The sequence below is a fragment of the Cajanus cajan genome, chromosome 3 (genome assembly GCF_000230855.2).
Source record: "Cajanus cajan strain Asha chromosome 3, NIPB_CcT2T_4, whole genome shotgun sequence".
Lineage (NCBI taxonomy): Eukaryota > Viridiplantae > Streptophyta > Magnoliopsida > Fabales > Fabaceae > Cajanus > Cajanus cajan.
The window spans coordinates 25,157,811-25,162,668 of NC_138519.1; positions in this window are offsets into that span (position 1 = coordinate 25,157,811).

A 4,858-nucleotide genomic window follows, 5' to 3' on the forward strand; every position below is an offset into this window, starting at 1 on the left:
TAGGCTTATTTACAAAAATATCACCGTACTTTTAATACTACGTCGATTTTTCTTAAACTCGATAGAACATTTAATATTTACATCGATTCCACTCAAAATCGATGTAAATATGCTTTATATTATTCAATTAATTACAATAATGCCACCGTACCTTATTTTTACATCATTTTTTTGTTAACCAATATAGAAATAGTAATGTAGATTAATATTTTTGTAGTAGTGAAATAAGTAAGAGAGCAAGAAAGATCATTAGAAGTCATCTAAGCGAAGAATTTATTCAATTCACCCTTCTAGATTCGTGTTCTACCCGAGACCAACACAATTATTGTCTACAAAGTGAGTATTTATACACTTATAACTCACATTTTGACAAGAAGTCCATGAATCAGTGGTGAGGCACACACTTTTACAATGTTGAGAAAGAAAGTTATTTAATTTGTTTTTTTTTATATTGCATAGAAACAAAACGCGTGAGATAGGACTAAATTTTGGCTTTGCAATGCTTATAAATTCACGAAAGGCTTCATGTCCCATATGCATACAAGGAAGCTCTATGACCACAACCATTTTCACCAATCTAATCTGACATCTCTCTTGGTCAATTCAACTAACAAATGGGAATAACACCTTCTTGCTTTAAAACAAAATGTGGGTCCACCAATTGTAATACATAGAATGATGAAACTACCATATACTATACAACTATGGGACAATAACAAGTGTTTGCACGAGGTAGAAAAATATTCCTGCCATACACCTTTATTTCAAAAAATATTATTCCAAAATGAGAAAATCTAACAAAAGTTATCCTACTTTAGTTCTTAAAATGTTCCAAAAATTGCAGGAAAATGTTTTTATCTTCACAAACATGATAGTGCATAGTGAAGGTGTATATTTCAATTTTTGAGTTTTAAAAAATAAAATTTACAAGGACATAATTTATCCTGTACATTAAGAGTAACATACCAATCATGAAAGGTTATCCATTTCATACCAATTTCCTTAACTACACCTTAAAAATGAATAAAAGAACAGAACATATACCATTGTTACAAGTAAGTGGCTTAGGCATTGATTAAATTCAAGATGAAGACATAATGTATTTAGTTTTGATGACTACAAATAAAAGTCTCTGAATGATAAGGGTTCAAATTGCATCTTGTTATGTGTTTATACTTTGTTGCATGTGTGCTTTGTGCTTTATTGGTAACTTAGGTTTAAATCTCTATCTAGATGATGTTTAATGATGAAAAGAAGTTTTAAAAATGATTTGAAAAGAGGTTTGGCATGAAAAATAGAGATATTAAGTTTTTACTTAAAATAATCGATTATCTATAGTAATAGTCAATTATTTGTTCTATTTTTTGAGTAACCTGAGAAACATTGTTGTAATAATTGATTATTCAGTAAAGTAATTAATTATTTTAGAAACAACTTTTTGGAATAATCGATTATTGCTCAAAATAATCGATTAAATTGTTCTTGGTTGATTTTTAGATCTACGAAGAACAAAATAACCGATTATACACGGAAATAATCGATTATTTTTGTTAGAATACTCTATATATCATTTTTCACATTCAAAACTCAAAGAACTTGAATATTTGTGATATTACTTTTGAAAATACTCTCTGAAAAATGTTTCTCTTTGCAAAAAGAGGTTTTGTAACGCCCTGATTTTCACAAATTATATGAAGGCTCAAAGCCCAAACAAAGGTGATTTAGTAGCCCAGAATGGGCTACCAAATTACTAAAGAAGTTTATAAACTCTAGTTGGGAACGGACCGTTCTGGTTTAAGAACGGGCAGTTCCAAACATGGCCGTTATGAGTTAAACTCAACTCCAAAACGGGCCATTCTAGTTTAAGAACGGGCCGTTCCATATGCGAATTTAATACATGATGAAAAGATCCAAAATGGGCCATTCCGGATCTGAAATGGGCCGTTCTGGCCTCTTCTGACATCTATAAATAGCAGACTTTGACACTACTTCTGGATACACTCTCCGAAGACCAAGGAAAACCAAGAGAAGGAGATCAACCAAATTCTACTGTAGCTTCATCTTCTGCTTATCCAGGTAAGGGGGAGTGAGAAACCTCGCTCGGGAGTGTGGAAATAATTGTTGGGTAGCAGGATTGAGCCCAATCCCTTGCCTGGTGCATGCTTCTAGGAACAGGCAAAATATGAAAGTTTTCTGTTTTGCCCTCTGAATGTCCTGTTGCGTTTCTTGTGTGATATTAAGTGTAAATATGTGTTTGATTTCAAAATTAGATAAGTTTTGATATGAATTAGAGTGCTCTGTGGGTTTCCGTGGGAAACCCTATGAAGTAAAATTAGGAATATGATCTTTGGATGATTTTGAGGCATTATATGTAAAATTGATGATGGCTTCATGTTTTGGATAATTTCTTGGTATAATTTATGTACTATTTTGATGTATATGACTACGAGAAGTTCCTTGTATGAGACAATGTGAAAAGTGAATGAGACACGAGACATGATGATATGTGATAATGAGACATGATGATATGTGATAATGAGACATGATATATGAGAAACTATGACAAGTGAAATGATGAGTCAATGAAGTGTGAATGTGTGGCATGCATCATGTTCATAAATTTTTTAAGGGTACGATATGGAATACACCACCAGGGAAGGCCCCCTTGTGTAAAAGCTTGGGAATTAGTCCTTGGGAATAGCTCAGTTTGTAAGTCCTAGTCTCGTCCATTGTGTGCATGGGATGTATCTCGCGCAGCTTAGCTATCCCGACTAGACCCTGATAGTATGTCCTTCTAGTGAGAGTGCGCAGAGGGTGTGACCCAGCATGTACTCCTAGAATACTCTACGTGTATTGCTAGCGACAATGCACCATGTGATATATGACTGGCGCTACATGCATGCATTTGTGAGTTGAGTCCATGACATCATTGCATAATGAGTGACTATGTATGTGCTACTAATGTATGTATGACTTGATTTGTGCTTGATTAACGTGTATTTTGTGATGTGCTTTGTTATGATTTGTGTGTGTGCTGCCTGACCGTTATTTTTACACCTTAACTTGAGTGACATGTTTCTCACTCCCCTATTTGTTTTATGTGTGTCTTCTACTGTGTTGCAAATGACCATCAACATGAGGATGTTGGTGATGAAGATTAGGCTTCAATTGGGCATGCTCTGATAGGATATGTGACATTGGGACGTAGTTAGGATTAACTTAGGATGCTACTTTTGTTAAATTGATTAGAAGACCTTAATTTTATCCTTTTGTAATTTCCACATTAGACTATGATTTATGTTTTATGAATTTGAGCTCTTTACCCTTATGTGGTTAGAGACTCAGATTTTATTTATGAAGGTTTTTATTTATCTCTATTTATTGTATAATTATGTATGTGGGGTAGAGGGTGTCACAGGCTTGATACCCTTTGTGGGAATCTCAAGAAAGAATTTAAGAATTAAATTGATCATTGTCATCTTCATGAAGATATAGGCTAAGCTACAATTGTTTGATTCACCTACTTTAAAATATTCTGTACATCAAGTGAATTCATTTTTTAATCTTTGTAACTAGTTTTCTTAAGTAGGTTTCTTAGAAAAATGAAATCTTGTAGTGGGGTGCTACAATATAGTGCTTCTTGGGGGTACAAGTGATTTCTTTAATTATGTGGAAGTGTATTGTGTGATGTATTATGATTGTAAAACTTGTGACATTATAGATTAGTGAAAAATCTCAATCGAATTGATTAAGGACTAGATGTAGGTCACAAGTGGATGTGGTTGAACCAATATAAATATGCAGTGTATTTTTCTCTATCCATATATTTGTCTTTACATTCTTGCAAATCTGATTATATGCTTAATGATGTATGACATGATACATGAACACCGCATATAGGATTAATTGAATTTGATATTGCATGTATAAGATAATCTCAACACCATGTCATATATACAACTATATGTCAATATACTTCATTGGGAGCTCCTAGAAAAGTTTTTAATCCAAGATGTTTTTAAAAGAATTTTTAATATCTAGTTCACCCCGTCTTGGATAAGCCATAATTTCTAAAAATGCGGTATTTAGAACAAGGTCCTTGAAAATTAATTAAGTTTCTTTAAAATGGCTAAGAATAATTTACCATATAGTGAAGGAGTTTCAATACCCAGACCTCATGCTTTCAATAATGAAAATTATGTGTATTAAAAAATAAGAATGAAAATTTTTATTGAAATAATTGATATAGTCACATGGAATGCTATTGAGAATGGACTATATATCCCCATGAATGAAGGAAAAGGTGAGAAGAGAGAAAGTTAGATGATTTTAGATACACCAACACTTATTCTAGTTTGGATTTTCCTTCACCTAATCCAAATACTTTGGAGGAAGTAGATTTGCTTCCACCTCCAACTGTAGGCTTCAAGGAAAACCCAAAAAAAAAAAAATGGATGAATGGAAAAGGATGAAGATGCACCATCAAATACAAGAAGACTTCTCTCAACAATCAAATATTCTAACTATGAAATTTATGACATAATAGAAAAATTTCAAATGGCTCCATTTAAAGCTAAAAAAAATTATGTATTTATATATTAATATTGATATATACTTTTACTCTTTTTTTTTTAATAATAATCAGCAACATGCACATATATCTTGATATTGATTATACTCTTTTTCTTTTACAAGAAGGTTTATTAAATTCATCTCAATCTTTAATTAAAAAAGAAACTTGACATAATTCAACACAAGTAAAGGTAACGTCACAATTGCAAGTTAAGCAATTAAATAGGATAAATATATATTATTTAATCTCATAGTGTTTTGGTTTTGATTTTTCAAAAATTACTTG